This window comes from Jaculus jaculus, chromosome 11, assembly GCF_020740685.1.
Source record: "Jaculus jaculus isolate mJacJac1 chromosome 11, mJacJac1.mat.Y.cur, whole genome shotgun sequence".
In the NCBI taxonomy this organism is placed as follows: Eukaryota; Metazoa; Chordata; class Mammalia; order Rodentia; family Dipodidae; genus Jaculus; species Jaculus jaculus.
In genome coordinates, this window is record NC_059112.1 from 46,498,743 (window position 1) to 46,524,726 (window position 25,984).

Below are 25,984 nucleotides of genomic sequence, written 5' to 3' on the forward strand. Positions count from 1 at the left end.
TTGAAACAGATTAGAGGACCAAAATGTTAATCTAGGCAGCTAAAGCCATCTGATTTTTGACAAAAATGTCAAAAATATTCATTGGAGAAAAGACAGCCTCTTCAACAAGGGCTGCTGGGAAAACTAGATGTCTATATGTAGAAAGATGAAAATAGATGCTTGTCTTTCTCCATGCATAAGAATAAAATCCAAGTGGATCAGGGATCTTCATATCAAACTTGAAAATCTGAAATTGCTAGAAGAAAATGTAGGGGAAATGCTTCAACATTTTGGTATAGGTAATGACCTTCTCAATATAACCCCAAATACTATGAAAATAAAACCACTAATCAACTATTGGGATCTTATGAAATTACAAAGATTTTGTACAGCAAAGGACACTGTGAATAGAGCAAAGAGGCAACCTACAGAATGGGAGAAAATCTTTGCCACATTTGAAACAGGATTAACACACATCTGATAGAGGATTAGTATCTAGAATGTATAAAGAACTCAAAAAACAGAGCAATAAGAAGTCAAAAAAAAAAAAAACAATAAAAATGGGTTATGGAACTAAATAGAGAGTTCTCATCGGAAGAAATACAGATGGAATACAAACATCTTAAAAAGTGTTCTATATTATTAGCCATCAGAGAAATGCAAATTAAAACTACCTTGAGATTCCATCTTTCTCCTATCAGAATGGCTGCCATCAAGAAAACAAATGAAAATAAATGTTGGCAAGGATGTTGTAAAAGGGGAATCCATCTACACTGCTGGTGGAATGTAATCTGGTACAGCCATTGTGGAAATCAGTGTGGAGGTTCTTGAGACACCTAAAAATAGATTTGCCATATAATCCAGCTACAGAATTCCTAGGCATATATCCTAATTACTCTTCTCACTACCTAAGAAATATTTGCACAACCATGTTTATTGCTGCTCTATTCGCAGTAGCTAGGAAGTACAACCAGCCTAGATGTCCCTCCTCAGATGAATGGGTAATAAAGACATGGTACACCTACACAATGGAGATTTTTTTTTTATTAATTAGTTTTGTACTCAGCAAATATAGTCAATTTGGTACCATTGTTAGGCTCATCCATGTCCTACCCCCTTCACCTTGCTTCTTCTTGTTGAGGTATATGGGTCATGCATTCTGGAGTTAGCCCACAGTTATGGGTAAGATAAATGTCTCTGCATATCACAACCCAACATATGTCTCTGACATTCTTTCCGCTCCCTCTTCCACAAAATTTTCCTGAGCCATGTTGGGTTCATTTTTGGTCTGCTTCAGTGATGAGGTATTGGGGGCCTCTGGGTCTCTGGATCTCTGATTTGGTAGGAGTTGATTTTTCTCTGTGTTGATCTGATTCACAATGGAGTTTTATTCAGTGGTAAAGAAAAATGAAACTTGCAGGGAAATGGATGGATCTGGAAAGAATTATATTAAGTGAGGTAGCCTAGGTCCAGTAAGCCAAACTTCACATGTTCTCTCTCATATGTTAATCCTATCTTCAAATGTTTAGACTTGTATCTGATCTGGAACCAAAAGTCAGTAGCAGAGGCCCATAAGCTAGAAAAAGGTATTAAGGGAGGGAGGAGAGGGAAGGTCTTAAGAGGATGGTATTGTATATATGTAAGTGGAATTACAGATTACAGGTAGGGGAAAGACCTAAGTGAGGTCAGGGGAAGAAAGTGTATAAAAGAAAGGTGGGGGAAAGAGTCAATCAAAATTCGAGATATTCTGAATAAGACATATGAAAATCTACTTTCTTGAAAAATGGCACATCCAGAAGCCACAGATTGTTACTAGAAAATTTTCAGTGCCAGGGATGGGATACCTTCCACTGAGTTGTTGGCCAGGGAGGTCCCTATTGTCTATAAAACATTATATGCTATTACCAAGGTCCTTGGTTTCCCATGAGAAAAAGACAGTAAGACCCTATTGCTGAAGACTTTACATGCCTGAGCAGCAGAGTCGCTAAAGAAATCAAGCTTGTGCTGAGCAGAAAACCTTCTCCCTATAGCCCAACTAACTGAAAGCTGGAAAAACCTGCACTGTATGCAGCCTTATGGGAGACAGAAACTATCAGTGGTAAAAACAGCGGACACTTGGAAGCCTCAAGTTTGGCCAGCAAGGCCAATTGACTGAATGAGTGCAATAGTGGCATGTCTGCTCTGGAGGAAACTAACTGCTCTCTAATTGGACCAAAGGCCCACTCTTTCAGAAGGAATACATGCCTGGTACTGAAAACCTAATCAAAAGCCTATGGCAGGAGATGTCTTGAGCCTTAGGGGTCTAAAGCCTGCTCTTATCTGGATAAATGCATACATTACTCTCATCAAATTGCCCTGAAAGCACTATACTTAATCTTCATACTCATATATTAATGCTACTCTCACTTCTGGTTAGAGAAGCTTCTCTTTTCAGATGGTGTTGATCACTGGATGACCCAAAAGTCAATACAATGCTGAGAAAATGGGATGGAGGAGTGCCCAGCACTGAAACATCTCACACCCTCCAAGGTTCAGGGTCCATTTTGGGAGAGGTGGCAGAAAGAATGTAAGAGTTGAAGGAAGGGCACCACTCCTTACATACAACTGTCTGGTCAGAATTTGGCCTTGACATCTAAGACTTCACAGTGCCTAGCAATACCTACACAAGACCCTCATAATAGGAGAAAGGATGATGACATTGACATCAAATTAAAAGAGAGACTAATGGAGAGAGGGAGGAGATATGATAGAGAGCAAAGTTATGAAGGGAAAGATCAGGAAGGGGAGGGAAATAACATGGTTTGTTGTCTGTAAGTATAGAAATTGTCAATAAATATATGTATATTTTAAAAAAAATTAAACAAAAAATGCAATGCATATAGTCCAACTTTAGTTGCCCCTTAGTTTTTATCAATCCCAATGATATTCATGCATCCCTATGGCCCAAAATTTTTAACTGAGAAAAATAAAGAAACATAATGGCACAGAAAAAACATTCACACTATAAAAGATGACATTGGTGGGGGCTGGAGAGATGGCTTAGCATTTAAGGCACTCAACTGCAAAGCCAAATGACCTCAGTTATATTCCCCAAAACCCATGTAAGCCAGATGCACAAGGGGGTACATGCATCTGGAGTTTGCTTGTGGTGGCTGGAGGCCTGGATACAACTATTCTCTCTCTACCTGCCTATTTCTGCATTTCTCTCTCTCTCTCTCTCTCTCTCTCTCTCTCTCTCTCTCTCTCTATCCCTCTCTCTGTCTTTCTCTCTCTCTCTCATAAATAAATAAATAAATAAACAAACAAAATATTCAAAGATGGCATTGGGCATAGTAAATAATTATTCAACCAGTACAAGATTTCAACAGGGCAAACATCAAACTCTGCAGCTCCAAGTCCAACAACTCTAGCCAGTGAAAAGTCTCTAAATCTGCTAATATTTTGTTTGTTTGTTTGTTTGTTTGTTTGTTTGTTTGTTTTTTGAGGTAGGGTCTCACACTAGCCTAGGCTGACCTGGAATTCACTATGGAGTCTCAGGGTGGCCTCGGACTCACGGCAATCCTCCTACCTCTGCCTCCCAAGTGCTGGGATTAAAGGTGAGCACCACCATGCCTGGCTCCAAGTCTGCTCATTTTAACCAGTGACAAGTCTCTGGAGTTTCAATTCTGCCCATCCAACTAGACTACTCATAGTCCCAGAACACTTCATCTGGTGCTGACAGCTGGCCTTTGCAACTGTCCCAAAGTCCTGGCATCTCCACTGGGTCCCTCTGTACCCAAGGTTTAGCCACATGGCTACATCGGGCCTGCATACAGGTAATTCACCAAGCCTGCTTCACACTGCCCATGGCCATTTCCAAAATACAAAACTGTGTTGTAAATCTAAAGACCCTCTCTTTCCTGCATTTGTTATACTCCATAATACCAGGTGGGCTACCAATTTGTTAATCTGGGGAGGGCTGGTATACAGAAGACTTTGAAGAAAAGGATACTCAAGCATTCAGGCCACCCCCAACAATAAACTGCCTTCAAGAGGTGTTAATTCCCAAATTGCCACCAGCTGAGGACCTAGCATTCAGAACACATAAGTTTATGGGAGACATATGATTCAAACCACTACAATGAGAGTACAGTAAAAATACAAGAATCTGAAGCCAGCATGCAGGCCTTCACAGACTGGATCTGTTGACTGTTCGGTGTTGGACTTTCCTATCTGCAGCTCTGAAAAAAGTAAATTTCTATTACTTAAGCAACTCAGTGAACAGTATTTTTGCTGTTATAGGCAAAGCTGGCTAAAACAGTGCTTCTGGACTTCAGGAGGAAAGGAAAAGAGGAAAGAGTTCAGAAGTCCCACTATATCTCTCTATGTCCTACTGGACAAATCAGTTACAGGCTCCCATATAGAAACATGTGTTCCTTCTCATTAAGATCAGAATAGCATGCGTGCTTCATACATGAATTACCAGTGACTAGTGGTCTGCATTCATTTTAACTGAAAATGCAGTGGATAAATTGCTGTTAGTTTCATAAAATCAGTGCCACAGATTCTTTGTATAGAAATTTGCTATTTGGGGGCAGTCACATGAACATTGTTAGAGCCAAGTGGATTCTGTCCTTTCTGATTCAGACTATAACATTAGAAAACCCATCAAGAGAGCAGAAAATAAAGTTATAAACTAGCAAGAAACATATAGATCCTCATAGTATGGTGGTGGCTTAGGAGAAGAAAGTCAGGACTCAGCTCTGGGCTCTACACAAGCTAGTTCTGTGGCATTTTCAAGACTCAGTTAAGTCACCTTTGTCAGTTTTCAAGGCACTGTGGCTTTGAAGGAGATGCCTGGTACCTTGAGTGGCTGTGCAACACATCATGACTTTAGCTCAAGTGAAGGAAACTGAACTTGGCACAGTACAGGAAAGGTTTCTTTCTTTCTTTCTTTCTTCCTTCCTTCCTTCCTTCCTTCTTTCCTTCCTGTCTTTCTTTCTTTCTTTCTTACTTTCTTTCTTTCTTTCTTTTTTTTTTCTGGCTACTGGAGTAGCTCAAAGGCACAGAGGAAGATGATTTAAAGTCTAGAGAAAGAAAGGGGTATAAGAGAGAGAGTTAGGAAGAGAGAGAGAGAGAGAATATACAATTATAGATTTTTGTCATTGTGTCATTTTGTTAAGAATATATATGTTAAAAGTATATATATGTGTGTATATATATATATATATATATATATATATATACATATATATATATGTGTGTGTGTGTGTGTATATATATATATGAATAAATTTTGACACATTTATACTTGTATATAATGTATTCTTCTTCCCCTATTGCCCTTCTATTCTCTTCCCTCTCTCCTTCTTCTTCCCAACTAATCCCTATCCTAATTTCATGTATTGCTGTATGTTTTTTACCCACTGATTTATAATTAGAGTATCTTACATCATTATGGATGAGAAGTTCTCCATATGATCATCCACATGAGATGGAGATTGGGCAGTTTATAGCTTGTCAAATGGCCTTACATACCTTAGTACTGCTCTTAGCTCCAGTGAGTGAGTCAGTTACTGCTGCTATGAATTTGAGTTTAGAAATTACTTTGTGCTATTTTGTTAAAGAACTAGCAAACAATGTAAAGATATGCCTATCTGAAACTTAACTGCTAGAAGAAGATTATATATACATCAACTAGATATGATTCAATAAATGTCAGTAGATGCTCACTATATATTCATTGCATTATTCCTTTCTGGCTTAAATTATTCTTTACCCCACTTCAGCTTTCACAACCATCTTTCAAAGATTTTATATAGAACCCAATTTCAACATATCTCATGTCTCAGGTCTCTGAGGACTCTTACTAAAATGTACAAGCAGACCCGTCCTTGCTTGCTTAGATATCTACCCAATAGCTCAAGTAATTCCTTAGAAGAAATCACTTCAGATGGGAGGAAATGAGCACTGGCATATTTTGCAGGAAAATTAACCTCTCTTCTGGCAAGATTTTAACTTAATGTAGGAGAGTGTGTTGGCTAGAAGGCGTCAACTTTGGAATAACCCCAGAGAGATGAAATAACGGTCTAGGGAAGACTTAAACTAAGGATAATGGAAGGTTATACCAATAATGAGCATGTAGAGGAGACTGGTGGAGAGTCTACAGTGGACTTCAATTTTAACCTAGCTGCTAGTTAACTACAAAAATGAAAGTGTGGGCTGGAGAGATAGATCAGCAGGCATGGTGCTTGTATGCAAAGTTTAACAGCCCAGGTGCAATTCCCCAGTACCCACATGAAGCCTGGTGCACAAAGAGGAGTATGCATCTGGAGTTCATTTGCAGTGGCAGGAGGTCCTGGCATGCCTATCCTCACTCTCTTCTCTCTCTCTCTCTCTCTCTCTCTCTCTCTCTCTCTCTTCTTCTCTCTCTGCTTACAAATAGAAAAAAATAGATTATTTTTTTAAATTAAGGAGTGAACCTCCTTCTCTCTGACTCTCAGGGTTTCAACCTTTTAACTCCTCTATCTCAACTCCCTGGTTGGCAATGACTCTTTCAAGATTCAGCTAAATTATCATCACTTCAATTTTAATTGGACTTCCTTAAAATATAATGATGCTTCTGTTGTTGTCATCACAAGTATATATAAAGATCTCCATTGAAAATTGTTTGACACCTTACCAATTTGGGATGATTTTATTTTGCTAGAATACAATACTCTTGCAGAAATCAATGGTCTTGATTCTGATTTTTTCTGTAGTGATTAGCTCATTCTCCTGCCTTAGTATTACTTCATAAATGTTCATTGGATTAATGGAAAAAATAGCTATGCTAAAATCATGTATTTTCTATTTTTCTGATGCTATAATGAAAATAATATTACTTTGACTGTCACGGTTATGTAGTTTTGTTTTAACTATTTTTATCAATGCATGTCCAAAACAGAATTGTAAAAGTTTCAAGAGAAAAATAAAGAATAAAAGGATCTTATAATGTGTTTCTAATATTCACTAGGAAGAAAATATGAAATACCTGTATTCATGCATTTCTACTTTCTGTATAAGCTAGATAAATTGTTTATGAGTTCTCAGGAGAGAGTGAACAGTAAGATAACAATGTTGGAAATTATTACAAATAAGAAGAGAATAGTACCAAGGGATTTTTATTTGTTCATTTGCATTTTAGGCTGGAAATATTAAGGCAAATTTCCAGTACTAATTGATATGGATTGGTTAAAAAATGTCAAAATCAAGAGGAATTCAAACTTTTGGATTTGGCCTAGAAGGAGAATTGTAGAATATGAATGGATAGAATTTGAGAGAGTCATAGAGAAATAAGCATGGACCTATGTTTAGATATCAGACAGGAGAGGTCAAGTTCAATGCTGCTGAGCTTAGGACAAGTGACCTAACACTGCCAATTTATGCTCCACATTTATTAAGTGAAAATGATCATAATGGCCTTCCTCACATTGAAGGTTTCAGGATTAAATGAAGTGAGAAATGTATGATGCTTAAACAAGTACCTGAATCATACCAAGCTCAATCAAAGTGAAACTTTATATTGTCGCACTTACTTTCTTGTGCTATTTTCTGGGTCTGAGAATTTAAAATCTACAGACAAGAACACAGACTTCTTAAATTCATGATGCCTTCATTGTCTGTTTGGATCAAGTGGCATTGAAGGCAATGGTTTTCACAATGACAAAGAGCAACAGGAAAATATAAGAGACCAATAATATGATTTTAGAAGAGAGGCAAAAAACTGAAGCATGACTGTGAAGTCTTAGAGGGGACCTGAGACCCCTTGGGTTCAAATCTCCAGAACCCATGGAAACAGCAGGGCTTGGTCATGCATACCTCTATCTCAGTCCCATGGGAGAGTGGAGAATTCCTGGAACATGTGAACAGCAAGCTCTGCAATCAGTAATAGATTCCAGTGCAAGGAAAACATAGGTGAATAAATGTTGTAGGAAGACATTTGTCCACAGGTGAATGTATGGGATACCACATCAGAACATACATATGTATACACTACACACACACACACACACACACACACACACCCACGCACACACACAAATACATACCACATACTAGTCACACAAACAAACAAAAGTCTAAGGCAAGAAGAAGAATTTTGTACAGAGTGTCTACCATGATGTACCAGACCAGTGTAATTGCTCATAGCTTCATAATCATTTATATTCTTATATTCTTATTATGTAGGAAACTTACAAGTTGTAATTTCTCATTGTAAAACAATGAAAGCCGGGGTGGGGGAGAGAATTGTTAATTATTGGTATCAAATGGGACAAACACATGCATGGCTTGGAATTCAAGTCCTAAAATTGAACACTAATGATGATACTGTCTGGTATAAATGGTATGAGAACAAATGAGGTGATGAATTGATGAAAGAAGTTACAATGTCTATAAGGAGTAAAAATGGTGTTTCAAATTATGATTATCTTCTTTATAGTTTTATTATACATAGGATGGAAGTGCTAGTGTAGTATTGAGCTGATCATCAAGATAGGAAAGTATTACTTGCCTGCTTCCAAATCACATAATCTCCATTAATGTACCTATTACCACATTGGTGGATTATGTTTATTAGTAGAGTTAATAAGAGCTGCTATCTGTTGTAGAAGTTCCATCTACCATGAAGTGTTTGGACCTTCATAAATCTCTTTTATGGAGTTGAAAATATCACACTCAGGGGAGGAATTTAGCTCTAAATCCTATAACTCCAAATTTGAACAATTGAGATTAACTGGTTTAGTTAAGACAAAGGAAGAGGGAGAGAGAGATTTATAATTTCTCCCATCTTTTTTTTTTCTTCTGTGAAGTGGCTTTAGGCAGGTCAGAGAACTGTAGAGTCCCTAGGAAAGAAGAAAGTAAAGGTGTTTGGAGGACAACTGAACCTAGCTTTAATTTGCCTGGTGTGAGTGAAAGTACAGGCTTGGTGAGCCAACTTTTGTTGGCTGTGTTACATTGCCAACTACCTACCCAAAAGCACCTGTTTTATGATTTAGAAAGGCATTCTGTGGTAGGATAAATCTCACTCAGGACACTTGAATGCATATCCTACTTGCTGTGTGTTATAACTAATAAGTAAATATCTCTAGGCCTTATTTTCTAAACTAAAAAGTTCTGTTGACTAAATTTTAAAGATAGTTTTAAATCAAAAATATTATTATTCTCTAGATCTCAATAGGAAACCATGTTCAGCATATAGCATTTGAGTTATTTAATTTTTCCCACAAATGTGGGTGTTCTAGAATAAAATCTGATGATGGAAATGTCATTGACACAGTGAAACACTTCAGTGCTTATAAGGATTCAGTTAAATCTTAACTTTGAATTTTATACTTTGCTGTTAATCATAATTAATTACATTTCCCTTTGCAGAAAATTTTGGCAAGAAATTAAAAATAAAATATAACTTGGGCTGCTTAAGGATTAGAAGCAGGTGACACAATATTTTTATACCTCAAAATATATTTGGTAGGTATTTTGGCACAACTTACTCAAGAAATGGCTTTAACATTAGAGCAAGGAAATGTGTTCAGTTGCTAACAGGAAAGAATCCCCTGAGGGTTATATAAAATAAATTCCAGCTTAACAATGTTGGAAAAGAAATTATTTTAGAGTGTGCTGCTTTTAAATGCAAATTAAATTTGAAGGTGTACATTGGCACTTTATATCCCAGTGGAATTTAGTAATGCACATATTACTTTATCATTCCCTTTCTCCATCATATATTCAGAATACCAAGAAAACAAAATGACTATAATCCCCTTTCTTTATTTTTCAGTTTCTTGAAGCATTGCAGCCTTGTTGCAGGAGATAAGGCACATCACTATTACAAAATATTTTTGAAATGTATTTCAGAGTCTTGTTTACTTAGGAAAGATGGTTGAATAATAAAAATATCACAGTTGTCTACTAAAATGCATCCACGTGACTAATAAAGGATGTCAATACATGCTCCTCCATCTTCTATAGATATTTCATCAGGAATAGTTTTCATTTAATTTATGGAAACTCACCGATACTCATATTCATATATTCAATAACATCAAGTTAATTTAATTCCACACACATAATTGATAGCACAGAAAGAAACTATGCTATATTTGTCTGATTTGTGATTTTAGGGCAAGATGGTATTGTTTAACAACGTTATTGTATAATGATATTTATTTTAGTTAATTCCCTATAATTATAAACCTATATATACAAACTGTCTTCAATCCACTGAGGTCTCTTTGTTTTAATATGAAGTTGTGTTCATATCAATTATGTAACTCAGAACTGAACACTAATTACTGCCTTCTCTTCTATTTGGTAAAACTATACTTTTTAAAAAAATTTTATGAAGACATTTAACCAATTAAGCAATAGTGGCATTTCCTATATAGTGGTAAGTTTGTATTGGCACTATAAAGACAGAAAATGCTACTTGTGTAGTGACTCATGAATACTCTGTTGTCTATTCTGGGACACACTCAAAATGCATGACTATATATCAATTAGCTATTAAATAATCATTTTCTAAATGATGGAAACTGCTAGATGAGACATTATTTGTAAATAGTTAAGCACTAGTTAAAAAGTTGCTAAGCCAATGGAATTGAGATCCAAAATGATAAGTATATGAACTTTGCTTCTTGACTACTTCTTAAATAAAGTGAATCTCCCTTTTTTTTTTTTTTTGCATTTGTGTGTATGGTTATGTGGGTGCACGTGTGTGTGTGCAACATGCATGTGCACATATGTGAGGAGGCCAAAATTCAACCCTACGCGTCCTCTAGTGCTCTCTACAGCATTTTGGAGACATGTCATTCTCCACAACTTTGCATAATTATTTTCCTTCCTGTGAATTACAGTATACATACACTGCCTTCTCACATCCCTTTTACTAGGTTAACTTCTAATTTCTTTGAAAGATTACACTATGAGATTTACTTTAAGGCTAAAAAGATGGCTTAGTCAGTAAAGTGCTTATTGTGCAAGTATGAAGACCTGAGTTTAAATATGCAGCAGCCACATAAAATGCCTCATTTAGTAGAACAAACCTGTAATCATAGAGCTGGGGAGCTCTGGAGAACCAAGGATTTTGGAGATTCTAGAACTGTAAAGGAGCAACTAGTGAGAGCTTCAGGCTCAGGATGACATTTTCCCTTGTCTGTTGGCATCCCAGTTGAAGCAAACCTCAGAGTTTGTCATTATCATATTTTCCACAGATGGGAGCTACACGATTTTATGTTTGCGCTGTTTGTTATATATCTTGCATTGGTCCAATCTTTGCTTGCTATGTCCAATGTCATCTTTTCAGTGTGAATATTTACTCTGTCAGTATATGTATTTAATTTATATTTTGGTTTTATAGGCTCACAGTTAAGATACTTTGGACTATGAACATGTTTGGACAGTGTGGGGATTATGACTTTTAAAGTTGGATTTAATGCAATTTTTCATCTTGTAATGCATTGAGTCAGTTGGGGCAGGGATGGAATGTGGGTTTAAACCATATGTCCCCTATAAACTCAAGAGTTTTAAATGCTTGGTCCCCACCTTGTGGCAATGTTGAAGGTAGAACCTTGCTGGAGGAGGTGTTTTGTTAGGGGAAGGCTTTGGAATCTTATAGTCAGCTTGCTGTTGTCAGAGATCAGCTCATTGTACTACTGCCATTTTCCACCTGCTGGGGCAAAGGTGATGCCTAGCTTCTGCTCTACTGTTCTCTCCCATCATCATGAATCTTTCCCTCAAGACTGTAAGTCAAAATCAATTGTTTCTTCCCATAATCTGCTTTTTATCGTTCCTGTTTGTTTTTGTTTTGTTTTGCTTTTAATCCCAGAAACATGAAGGTAACTAAAATAGAAAATAATTTAACATAATATTTGTTTTCAAAATTCTGAACATATTTGGCTCAGATAAAGCATCAGTAATTGCCAAATTGTTATAGTTTTCCATATGTTATTTCTGACAGTTTGAATATTATATAATTAAGAATGTTCTTCACACATTTTATCTCTTGTCTTAATCTCTCACTAAATAATTATAATCACACACAAATATGTACATAGAACTTCACATACCTGAGTACCTTATAATCATATCAACCTACTACTTGTTTCATAAATTTCTTCCCAAGCTGGGCGTGGTGGCACATGCCTTTAATCCCAGTACTTGGGAGACAGAGATAGGAAGATCGTCGTGAGTTCAAGGCCACCCTGAGACTCCATAGTGAATTACAGGTCAGCCTTGGCTAAAGTGAGACCCTACCTCAAAAAAGACAAAAAAAAAATTAAAATTAATTTCTTCCCTAAAGCTTCTTTAGATTTTGTCTTTCATGCTCAGCTTCATTTTTTTGTGAGAGGATAAATATTTTAGAGTCCACACAGTGGAGTGGAAAGAATTTTTCCATAACATGTGTTTAAGACAGAATTATTCCACATTATTTTGCTACTTATGCAAAGCAATAAACTCACTGAAGTCAAATTTCATTTTTCTAATAGACTCAGAAATTCCTTGAGTTTTACAATGAATATTCTATATAATTTCTAGGACTGAATGAAATGATGTGTACAGGAGAAATGTGAAAAATACTAAAATCATCACAAAAATCACCAAATTATAATTACTACATAAACAATGATAAAAAATGCATCCAAGCTAACTTCATAATTATTATATAAACAATGAGAAAGATACCTCTAAGTTAACTTACCAGTTATATAAATTTTATGAGACAAAGCAAAAGATCACTGTGTAAAAACTTATTATTTTAAGGTACAGATATTTCTCCTTGTTGTGAATATAATACAGTCAGTCCTCAAGCGTTTAAGTGATTAAGAGTTAAGTAAAGAGGAAATATAAGGTATGAAGTGAGACTATAAAATTGCATCTACTTTCACAAATACCATGAACATATTTATCTTGTCTGATCATCTTCTGTAATTCACCATTAATAATTGGAAACTTCTTTTCCAAAACCATCCTGTATGCAATATTACCAGTCTTAGACATTTTTATCACTGGAGGTGGATATGATTATTGGGATTGCTGAATATATGCCCAAGTGGATCCTGGTGAAAAATCAAAGTGATTAAAGTGAACAATAGAATTCTGCAGATGTATCTCAGTTGTAGAAAGCATACCTAGCATTCAAGAGACCACAAGTTTGATCCTCATCATTGAAAAATAAAGTGATAACAATTAAGTAATGAATATAAATAATTTTAAAACAATAGCATGCACATATTTGAGGATATTTTCCAACATTTTGCTCTCCTCTTCACTTTTGTATTCAAATAATACCTGCTCATTGACACTGGGAGATGATATGAAAAGATATTAGAGACAAGATACAGTCAGTATTAGCCATTTGGGTTCCCACAGTAACACAAATCAGTTTTGACAATTTCTGTTTACTATCAGTCTATAAACTATAAAGTCTCCCCTCCAGATTTCTGCTCTCAGACATTCAGCCCAAAGTGCCCAGATCCTGCCTGTACACTGTCACGTTGGTTTATGCAACTGGATTTCCCTTGGTTTGTGGACCTGCATGCTCAAACTTATTCCACTGTTATCACTGCATGATCCACCCCTCCTTATCTACTTATCATACATGAACTAACTACTTTCCAGACTTGCTGGTCAGAGTCTGGCCATTATTCATGGGATGCTCTGATACCCCCTATTTACTATACAGACACAATTTTATCCTTTCTCTCTACCCTCCTGTCTTTCAGGATTAAGTCTTTATCCAAGCATAGATCACATCTACCTGAATGCAACCCTTTTCCAACTCATCTGTTCCCATTAGTGAATTGAATCTGCTGGGCATTTCTTCCACCACTCTATTTTCCAAAAATCCCTCTCATGTGAAATGTTAGGTCATTAAGAAATAGGTAAATGATATTTTAAATTCCTAAGGAGATTTTAAAAGTTTCCACTAATAGAATGGAGATAAATTGAAGGAAATCCTTAATAATTAAGGATCACTACTGCTCATTCTAGACACTATAGTAGGCATTCCACTTCTCATTTAACCCTTAGAAGTGCTCCATCTAGCCAAGTGTGATGGTTCATGTCTTAATCTCACAGAGGAGGCTGAGTTAAGAGGTTCCCATGAATTCAAGGTTGGGCTAGGATATAGAATGAGTTACATGCCATCCTGGGCTGGCTGGAGTGAGATCCTGCTCCGAAAACTAAAACAAAGCTGGGTTTGGTGGCACACACCTTTAATCTCAATACTCAGGAGGCCAAGGTATGAGGATAACCATGAGTTCACTTGCCACAATGAGATGGCATAGTGAATTACAGGGCAGTCTGACCTAGAGTGAGATCTTACCTTGAAAAACACATAGAATAGGAAAAAAAATCAATGGAACAACATAAAGGACCCAGATGTTAGTCCAAGCAGCTATAGCCATCTGATTTTTGACAAGAATGACAAACATAGCCATTGGAGAAAAGACAGCCTTTTCAACTAGTGCTGCTTGGAAAACTGGATATATGGAGATAAATGAAAATTTATCTTTTTCCATGCATAGGAATCAAATCCAAGTAGATGAGGGACCTTATTACCAGACCTGAAACTCTGAAATTGCTAGAGGAAAAGGTAGGGGAAACCCTTCAAAATATTGGCATAGGTAATGACTTTTTGAATATAACACCAATTGCTCAGAAAATAAAATCACCAAACAACCACTGGGATCTTATGAAATTACAAAGCTTTTGTACAGCAAAGGATACTGTGAATAGAGCAAAGAGACAACCTACAGAATGGGAGAAAATCTTTCCCAGCTACACATCTGACAGATGATTAATACCCAGAATATACAAATAACTCAAAAAATAAAGCAATAATAAATCAAACAACCCAATTAAAAACTGGGCTGTGGAACTAAATGGAGAGTTCTCACTGGAAAAAAGTACAGGTGGCATACAACATCTAAAAAGGTGTCCTATATCCTTATCCATCAGGGAAATGCAAATTAAAACTACCTTGAGATTCCATCTTTCTCCTGTCAGAATGGCTACCATTAAGAAAACAAATAAAAATAAATGTCAGTGATGATGCAGCAAAAGGGGAACCCTTCTACACTGTTGGTGCGAATGTAACCTGGTACAGCCATTGTGGAAAAAAGTGTGGAGGATCTTGAGACAGCTAAAAATAGATTTACCATATGATCCACTATAGCACTCCTAGGCATATATCCTAACGTCTCTTCTCACTACCTTAGAGATACTTGCACAACCACATTTATTGCTACTCTGTTCACAAAAGCTAGGAAATGGAACCACAAGGGCAGATTCTTTTAAACATGATGCATGCTTTCTTGTCAGCCTACGAGATTATTTGTTTTTCTCTACTTTACAAATGAGAATACTGTCTCAACAAAAAAATCTACTGGTACCATGCATATAGCAAGAAGGAGATTTAACTATTTTGGACCAAGTAATATGGTATGTACATCCAGGAAGATGTAAATTGATTCTTTTTGTGCTCCTTTTGCCCCACTTTCTGTTATATTGCAATTGTGTATAAATACTACCAGTTCAGTTCAGTGATTTTTGGTACTAATGTAATTGTAGGTATAAATATAGATAACGGCATTGAATTCTTCAGACATTATCCCATTTTAATACTATCATTAACATGATATTGAAGTATTATGCTTTTAAATATATGAAAGAAACAAATGATAATTTGGAAACAAATGATAATTTGGAAAAGAAGTTGTCTGGACACAGAGCTTCTAAAACATGAACCTCAAATTTTGCTAAGGTATAATTTTGTTGATGGCTGTCAGGTCTTACCATTTAATTTCTTTCCAACTGTTCTTGTTTTAATTTCATAATGTTTACTCTAATTCTGATATTTTTATTAATACTGTAGATACCCAGTCTCTAGAAATTAAACCAATACAATGAGATAAAATTTTGTATTTGAAACTGACCCTGGGTGAAATGCCTGACATTCTTAAAGTAGAGCTTTTGCACTCTTTCAGATGAAAGCCAAGGCATGTTTACAAGCACTGACACTAACACTTTGCATGTCCTTCTCTACTGACATATTTAGTGGGCAAAGTGCTATTCCCTTGAGTCCAGAATTAAAGGGATCATCATAAATATGGCTATTCGTTGAACCAAAGCCAAAAAGCTATTGGTGATTATAGACTTGATAATGTGAGTGAAAGACTGGCATGTTTCCTGTTATTGAGGAAGCTTATTCAGCAGTTCCAGGCATGCAGTCACAAGGAATGTTATCTGAGTACTGCTCTTAAGAAAAACAAGGGGCTTAGCAGTTAAACATGCTGGATTTCAGATCCTGCTGACCTGTGTTAAATTCACTAACCACTCGCATCAAGCCAGTAAAAAATAAAAGTGGCACAAGCTTCTGACTTTCATAGCAGCAAGAGATCATGGTACACCCATATACTAAGTACACAAACACACACACACACACACACACACACACACACACACACACGCATGCATGCACACACTAAAAAAAATTTTAATCCATAAAACAATTCTAGCCAGGAGAAGGAAGCTTGGCATTATTTTCATTAATCCCAAGACCTGAAGGGAAGAGAGCCATGATTTATTTAGCACTTACTATGTATTGATTAAATTTATGTTCTAGCTAGCCTTTAGAATAGCCTCATATTGTAGGCTATTATTATATCTATTTTAAAGATGAAGAAACTGGGATACAAAATACTGGTAGAATGAACATGTCCCTCAGACTTTCTGACACAGAGAGTTCTTCTGATCTCCATCACTCCTGTTTGTTCCTGCCAAGCAGAGAGGACTTGCTTGGTGCATGATATGTACAAATTCTGATCTAAGATTCCTTGTGTTTCTATGAAATTCTTTGAAATGAGCACCATTACTTGATTTTCTCCCATTTTATCAACTTCTTGGTAAGTAGCAGGTGATATTTCTACTTTGCCATGTGTACATAGGACTGAATTCACTGTGCAAAAGAACAGCTCTCATAAAAGATGAATGGAATTAAATGTTTAGGTGAATTGATTCAGGTGTCCCCCATAAACTTATGTGTTATGAATGGTTACATTCCCAGCTGGTGGTAATTCTGGAATTGGATCTTCCTGGAAGCCATGGATTGTTGGGTACAAGCTTATGGGTGTTTATAGCCAGTTCCCATTGCCAGTATTTGGTATACTCTCCTATTGCTGTTTACTGCATGACGTTGACCAGGAGGTGATGGCCACACTCTATCCATGCCATCATTTCCCCCTGCTATCATGGAACTTCCTCTCAAGTCTATAAACCGTTTCCTCTCACAAGATGCTCTTGGTTGGGTGTTTTCTGCCAGCAATGCGAACCTGACTATAACAAATGTCTAGTTATGTATTGTATGTAGCTAAATATATATTGCATTAAATTTTTGAGACAAGGAAAATTTATAAATCTAGCCTGGTTCTATGAAAAGGTCTTACTACAAAACCAAATTGCAGCCCCAGCTCTGTCCCCATGTAGATCTCTGTTCCTTCATCTGAACACATTACAAATAGGCACCTCTTTTCTTCTGCATGCAACCTTAGATCTGCCTCATTAATATTATCATTTAACATATCATAGCATCTTTCTATTATGTTGGTCATTATGGAACGAGGAAAATAATACAATACCCATATGTTAATTTCAAGATGGTGCATGACAAATCCCATAAAGGAAATGTCCTTCTCTTTTGGCTGTTGTGTTGATATGGTAACAATTCTTGAACTACTTTTAAAGATATCCACACTTCATAAATTTCTTTTATTACAGAAAATCATTAACGATGCAAAGAGTGAAATAAAAAGAACTAGGTGGTGAAACTTTGTCTCAGTCATCACTTTTTCTTTATGATACCCTGAATCATATGATATATATATATATATATATATATATATATATATATATATATATATATATATATTGCATGCATGTGTGTATGCAGATGTTTATATGCCATGTGCATGCATGCGGAGGCAAGAAGAGAGCATCAGATGTCCTACTCTACTTTGTTTCCTTGAGAACAGAGAGATTGGTTGATCTCAGAGCGAGGCCCAGTGATTCTCTTGTCTCTTCCACCAGCATGGTTTGACTTACAGGTATGTATGACCATGTCTAGCTTTTTAGATCAGTACTTAAATTGAACTCAGGCCCTCGTCCTTAACACTGCAGTAGGTGGAAAAATATCACCTGCTGAGCCATTTCCCTAGCCCCAGTGAAAGACTGAGAATCAAAATGCTTGGTTTTATTACTGACTGAGCAAGCTGGAAAACAAACAAACAAAAATGTAGCTTCGGCAAGTGTATATTTTTAGCCCTCATCTGCTTACCTAGGGATTAAATGTCATTATCCTCTGCTCTCAGAATCTACAAGAATGCAACTCTAGTTCTTGCAGTAATTTGAATGTCAACATTCCAGAATTGTCACTGGAGGAGAAAGAGAGGAAGCAGTGGCAGTCCTCCTCTGGTCTCCACTCCATGAGAGTAGCTTGCCCTGTACACATGCTGCACTTGATTTTTTGAAGGACACACATCAAAATTTATATTAATAGTTCCATTCCTCTATTTTTTTTTTTTTTTTGAGGTAGAGTCTTGCTCTAGCCCAGACTGACCTGCAATTCACTCTGTAGTCCCAAGCTGGCCTCAAACTCACAATGATCCTACCTCTGCCTCCAGGCTGCTGGGATTAAGGGGGTGTGCCACTACTCTTGGCTGCTTTCTTCCATTTCTGGGGGGACAAGTACTTAGTTTCCAAAATTCTCACCTTCAATCCTCACCTTTCCTCTTTGCCTAGTTTCCCCTTCCATGTGGTATGACATTATTTACTGTGTCTTTACTTTCTTACAATGTCCTCATCTTTATCATTGTCACTGTGCCATTGTGCTTTGCATGACACAACACTTATCAGGCCAGCTGGCATTTCCACAAAGCCTATCAAGCCAATTCTGAGTATTTATGAGAAATGCTTATGTCACTGCTGCTGAAGATAATCTCGCTGGTGATGCATCTGTAAGAGTGCCCTCTCTACTCCCCCCCCCCCACACTGCCAAAGATTCAGGGATTGGAAAGGCAGCTCTTCAATGACAGTGGGAAACGGTTTATTCATGAAGAAGTGGAAATTAGATGAACTCTGTGTTATTTCACAGAATGAGTCCTAATAGATGGAACTAGTAAAACTTAGCTCAAGGTATTTCATGCCTAGAGGAAAGAAACCACATTTTTCCATTGATTATTAACCTGCATACTCCCCTCTACCACTCATTCACTTTAATAGATCCTTAGTCAACATCTACCATATGCAAGACATTTTGCTATGGGCCCAGGATGAAAAAAGCAACAAGTCATCCTGGTGTAGTGGTACATGCCTACAACCCCAGCCCTCAGGAAGTGGACACAGGAGGATCAGGACTTCAATAATAGTCTCAACTTCATAATATGCTTAAGGACAGCTTACATCCAACCCTATCTTAAAAATCAGCCTCGGACACAGTTCCCTAGGCAGTCAAGATCTCAAACACCTGAGCCTTTTTGTATGGTCTGTAAAAATTCTGTTTCAAAATGTTTGTCCGTAGAACAGGAAGAGTCAGCTCTTCCTGTAAATCTACTCTCAATCAAGTGCATCACCTCCGAAACTGGAGACGATTTGTCCTGTCTTGATAAATACATTCTCCAATTTCTCTAATATATTTTCTTCAGAACACTTGGCATTGCATAGAAGAGCAAAGCTGTCTCTAAAGTGATAAGTTACAGCCTCTATGAACTTTTAGCCTAACTCATAAAACTAATATATATATATATATATATATATATATATATATATATATATATATATATATATATAAAATGTTGTATATATATTAATGTTTGAATTCCTTCAACTCTTAAATCCTGTTACTTCTCATCAAATACCTTATAAAGAAAAAGAGAAGCTAAGATCATATTCACTTTTTAAACATTTTGTCCAACAAAAAACAAATCAAGTTCATCCCTTCAGTAATACTCTGGAGATTGTGGCGGTATAGACATGGCTCACTTTCTTTAGAGTGAGATGTTCTTGATCTGTTATGGACGTAATAGTATATATTGAAGACTCTGCCTGTCACATTGAAATATACTAATTGAAATATAATAGGATCAAAATTAGAATAGAATTGATTGATTAGGGTTCCCTAGGGGAAGAGTATTACTGCTTACAATTTCTACAGTTATTTCTAAACTCATTTTAAGCTGAGAGATTCTTGTTTTAACTAAGATTTAGGACCAGAAGTTTGAAAGCTATTTGGAGGATATGGCAAAATAACACTTCACAAAAAATTTATGCAGCTGTGTATTTTTGCCAGGGTGTTGATGGGAAATATAAAACCAGCTCTTCCCAGGACAGCTTTGTAAAGATGAAGATATAGCTGAGAACCCTTACTACAAAAGCTTCAGGCCAGAATGGTCTCAGAATCCACATTATTTTGGGATATCTTATGAACGTAGCTCGTTGAGCCTCCCTAATCTGAAAACACAAAATCTAATGCTTTTTTGAGTGCCAAATTTAGGACTGCAGAGCATTTTGGGTCTTGAATTTTCATATTACTAATTCTATATGAATTATGCAAATGAAAACAGTTCAAATGATAAAAAGTTAACAGGATTTTTCTGCAGCCAAGAATTCTAAAACAGAGAGTGGAGAAAAGCATGAAGAACAGAAGAATATGAATCTTTAAGAAACCCATTAGAGAACATGGATAAGATTTGTTATTGGTTTGGTTTCCTCTTGACAACTGACTTTTGAATATAATTCTATAATGGGAGTAAAAGTAAATGTACTTATAATATCTTGTATGTTATCCCTAAATTACTATTATACAATAGTATAGTTTTTTCAGTGAAGGGAACTGAAATACACAAACTATTTTCCACTGAATAATATGGATCATATGCTGTCAAGCAAAACTGTTCATTTGCCCAATATATGATAATCACTTCTAAAAAATTTGTTCAAATATAAACATCTAATAGTGGAGATTATTGTCAAACAATTAAACAATAAACTTTTGGAATAGAGGAATAAATCAAATGATATTCAATGCAAATATACTTTAGGGAAGTTCTCACTCTGAAATTCTGTTGTAATAATTGTTTTATAACTGCTTCCCATTTAGGAAGAGGTTGATCTATTTGGGGTAAAGTCAGAGCAAATAACCATCATGTGTTGAGTAATTCCTTCATGATTCTATTAGATTTAATTGTCTTCCCTGTGTGCACATGACAGATTTAATTTTCTAAAGCTTAAGAGAACAAAATCAGCTAACTTCCATCTCATAATATGTCTCATTTTCTTTTCATTCTAAATTTTTATTAACATCTTCCATGATTATAAAAAAAATATTACATGGTAATACCCTCCATCCCCCTGCTTTCCCCTTTGAAATTCCATTCTCCTTCATATCCCTTCCCCATCTCAATCAGTCTCTTTTTTATTTTGATGTCATGATCTTTTCCAACTCTTATGATGGTCTTGTGTATGTAGGGTCAGGCACTGTGAGGTCATGGATATCCAGGCCATTTTATGTCTGTAGGGAACATGTTGTAAGGAGTCCTACCCTTCCTTTGGTTCTTACATTCTTTCCACCACCTCTTCTGCATTAGACCCTGAGCCTTGGAAGGTGTGATCAAGATATTACTCAGCACACCAGTCACTTCTTTCCAGCACTATGATGCCTTCTGAGTCATCCCAAGGTCACTACCATCTGAAAGGAGAATAATTTCTACCCAAAGTGAGAGTAGCGTTAATATAAGGTTATGAATATTAAGAGAAGTGCTTACTGGACAGTTTGATAAGTTTGATATACATTTTTTTAAAGTATTTTATTTATTTATTTATTTGAGAGCAACAGACACAGAGAGAAAGACAGATAGAGGGAGAGAGAGAGAGAGTGGGCGCGCCAGGGCTTCCAGCCTCTGCAAACGAACTCCAGACACGTGCGCCCCCTTGTGCATCTGGCTAACGTGGGACCTGGGCAACCGAACCTTGAACTGTGGCCCTTAGGCTTCACAGGCAAGTGCTTAACCGCTAAGCCATCTCTCCAGCCCAAGTTTGATATACATTTATTCAGACATCAGCAGATGTTACACCCCTAGGGCTCATGACTACCCCTGTTTTAAGTTTTCAGTATCAGGGATGTATTCCTTCCCATGGAATGGGCCTCTATTCCTATGAGAGGGCAGTTGGTTTCCATCATGAAAGACATACCACGATTGCGCCCGTTGGCCCATTTGGCCTGGTTGTCCAATTATAAAACTTGCAGTGTCCACTGTTAAGTATCTCCACTGGTGGTATCTCTTTCTCCCATTGAACTGCATGTATAATGGCTTCTTCTCCCTGTCTGTCAGCCAGTCTACACCTATTTCTTTCAGATTTTCATACTTAGTGGAGTATATACTTTTATAGTATGTCCCTAAGAATTTTTTGAATTTCTCTGGTATCTGTTGTGAAGTTGCTTTTTCATCTCAAATTTTATTAATATATGTCTCTTCTCTCTTTCTTTTGGTCAGAATTGCTAAGGATTTATCAATCTTGTTTGTCCTTTCAAAGAACCAACTCATTGTTTCATTGATTCTTTGGATTTTTTTTGTTTCTATTTTATTAATTTCTGGCCTAATTTTTATTATTTTTTCCCATCTACTGATTTTTGGTTTGCCTTCTTCATCTTCTTTTTCCAAGGGTTTAAGGTGAAGCATTAGGTCATTTACTTGCAACCTTTCTAATTTCTTAACATAGGCACTTAAAGCTATATATTTACCTCTTAGGACTGCTTTCATTGTTTCCCAGAGATTTTTTTATGTTGTGTTCTCATTATTGTTTGACTCTATAAATTTTTTGATTTCCTTCTTGATTTCTTCATGGGCCCATTCATCATTTAGTAGTGTGTTGTTTAGTTTCCATGATTTTGTGTATGTTCTACAGCCTTTCTTGCTATTGATTTGTAGTTTGATCCCATTGTGGTCAGATAAAATGCAAGGAGTTATTTCAGTTTTGCTGTATTTGTTCAGATTTGCTTTGCGTCCTAATATATGGTCTATTTTAGAGAATGTTCCATGTGCTGCTGAAAAGAATGTATATTCTGCAGCATTTGGATGAAATGTCTTGTATATATCTGTTAGGTCCATAACTTCTATGACCTCATTTAGTCCAGATGCCTCTCTGTTTATTTTTTCCCGGGATGACCTGTCAATTAATGAGAGTGGGGTGTTGAAGTCACCCACTACAACTGTGTTTGATGTTATCTGTAACCTTAGTTCTAGTAGTATTTTTTTTTGATGAATTTGGGGGCCCCTATGTTAGGTGCATATATGTTTACGATTGTAATGTCCTCCTGTTGGAGTATGCCTTTAATCAACATAAAGTGGCATTCTTTATCTTTCTTAAAAAATGTTGGACTGAAGTCTACCTTGTCAGATATTAGGATAGCAACCCCTGCTTGTTTTCTAGGTCCATTTGTTGAAACAACATTTTCCAACCTATCACCCTAAGATAGTGCCCATCTTTTGTAGAAAGGTGGGTTTCTTAGAGGCAACAAATTGAAGGATCCTGCTTTTTAACCCAGTCTGCAAACCTATGTCTTTTGGTTGGGGCACTGAGGCCAATAATATTAAGAGATATTACTGAAAGGTGTGTATTTGTTTTTGCCATTGTTTTTGTAGTTCTGGTTTTACCTTTGCTCTCTTGTGTTAACTAGTATTTGAGTATTGCTTGTTTTTTCCAGGTTATATATGTGTGCTTTTCTTTTTCTTCAGGATGGAGGATTCTTTCAAGTAATTTCTGTAGAGCTGGTTTTGTCTTCAAATACTCATTTAGCCTACTTTTGTGGTGGAATGTCCTTATTTCTCCATCTATTAGAATGGATAGCTTTGCAGGATAAAGTAACCTTGGTTGATGGTTGTTATCTTTCAGAACTTGGAATACATCACTCCAAGCCCTTCTGGCTTTTAAAGTTTGTGTTGAGTAATCTGCTGTAATCCTGATAGGCTTCCCTTTTTAGGTAACTTGATTTTTCTCTCTGACTGCTTTCAATATTTTTTCTTTGGTTTGTATGTTTGGTAGTTTGATTATAATATGGCAATGGGAGGTTCTTTCCAAGTTTTGTCTGGCTGGTGTTCTAAAGGATTCTTATATCTGCATTGGCACCTCTTTGCCAATTTGGGGGAAGTTTTCTTCTATGATTTTGTTGAAGATGCCAACTATGCCTTTGGATTGAAATTCTTCTCCTTCTACTATGCCCTAAATTCTTATATTTGATCTTTTCAGTGTCCTGAATATCTTGAAATTCCCACTCATACTTTTCTATAAGTTTGTCTTTCTCTGTGTTAGACTGCCACCTCATCTTCTAGCTTAGATATTCTATTCTCTCCATCCATTCTACTGGTGAGATTTTTTTTTTTTTTACAGAGTTTTTAATTTCATTAACTGTGTTCTTTATTGCTAGTAATTATAACTGGTTTTTCTTTATTATTTCTATTTCCTTATTTATGTCGAGTATTGACCTCTTTATTTCATTAAATTGGCATCCTGCATCTTCTTTGATTCCTTTGATTTCTTCTTTGAGTTCTTTAAACATACTGATAATCATTCTTTCGAATTCTTTCTCAGGCAGTTCCTCTAACTTGTTCTCACTGGAGGTCGTTTCTGATGCATTAATACTTTTTGGTGAATTTATATTGTCTTGATTTTTGGTGTTTCTTTTGTTATAATGTATATATTTTTTGCATCTTCAATTATTTAATGATGCAGAGAAGGCCTTTGACAAGATAAAACACCAATTCATGATCAAAATGCTAGAAGGAATAGGCATGGAGGGTTTATATTTCAACACAATAAAGGCTGTATATAAAGCACCTAAAGCCCAAATAACACTTAATGGGGAAATACTCACAGAGTTTCCACTAAAAGAAAAAAAAAAAATAGGGGAGGGAGGAGAGGATACAAACTGGAAAAGGAAGAAGTCAAGTTAGTCCTATTTTCAGATGATATGATCCTATCCAGAAGTGACATGGAAGTCTTCATCTCAAAACTTCTAAAGGTAATTAATTCCTTCAGTAAAGTGGCAGGATAAAAAATCAATGCACAGGGCTGCAGAGATGGCTTAGCGGTTAAGCGCTTGCCTGTGAAGCCTAAGGACCCTGGTTCGAGGCTGAATTCCCCAGGTCCCACGTTAGCCAGATGCACAAGGGGGCGCATGTGTCTGGAGTTCGTTTGCAGTGGCTGGAAGCCCTGGCGCGCCCATTCTCTCTCTGCCTCTATCTGTCTTTCTCTCTGTGTCTGTCACTCTCAAATAAATAAATAAAAACTAAAATTAAAAAAAAAATCAATGCACAAAAAGCAGTACACTTCCTACATGCATAGGACAAATACACGGATTAATAAATCAGTGAAGCTATCCTATTTTCAAGAGCAATAAAAAATTAAATACTTTGGAATAACACTAACCAAGGATGTGAAAGATGTATATAATGAAGACATTAAAAACTCAAGAAAGAATTTGAGGAGGATATGAGAAGATGGTAAGACTTCCCACACTCTTGAATAGGTAGAATTAACATTGTGAAAATGGCAATTCTACCCAAAGCAATATATAGATTTAATGTAATATCAGTAAAATTTCCAGCATCATTCTTCACAGATATGGAAAAAAAATGATCTCAAAATTCATATAGAATGGCAGTAGGCCTTGAATATCCAAACATATCCTCAGCCAAAGAAACACCTCTGCAGGTATCACCAGACCTGATCTAAAGCCATATTACAAATCCATAGAAACAAAAACAGCATGGTACTGGCATCAAAACAGAAACATAGACCAATGGAATAGAACTGAAGACCCAGACCTTAGGTCAACTAAGTACAGCTACTTAATCTATTGCAAAAGTACCAATAAAGTAGATTGAAGAAAAGAGAGCATCAACAAATGGTGTTAGACAGATTGCATAACCATATG